Here is a 328-nt window from a genome sequence, read left to right as displayed (position 1 = left end):
GACTCATGTAAAATTGCACACTCTCCGAGAACCAAGAACAACGATGTCATTACAATAACTATCCGATTGATTGGAAAGTTGAATATGTTTGATAATAGTTTTCGACGGAATGTATAATAAAATGGAATTTATTGTTTTGAATTTTTTCTGTATTGTCAACTTATCTTGGGCATAAATGATTTCGAAAGGAAATGTCCCACACGGAGAGAAAAATCTATGAATTTTTATATTGTGATTCCGATAAAAATTACTGTGCTGCCTTACAATCTAGGTCTAAACTGCAGGCCTGAGAAAAATTACTATGCCATGCAGTAACATTTCTTCATCG

Source organism: Fopius arisanus, unplaced genomic scaffold (genome assembly GCF_000806365.1).
Source record: "Fopius arisanus strain USDA-PBARC FA_bdor unplaced genomic scaffold, ASM80636v1 scaffold00308, whole genome shotgun sequence".
NCBI classification, from domain to species: domain Eukaryota; kingdom Metazoa; phylum Arthropoda; class Insecta; order Hymenoptera; family Braconidae; genus Fopius; species Fopius arisanus.
Note: the sequence above shows the minus strand (reverse complement) of the source record.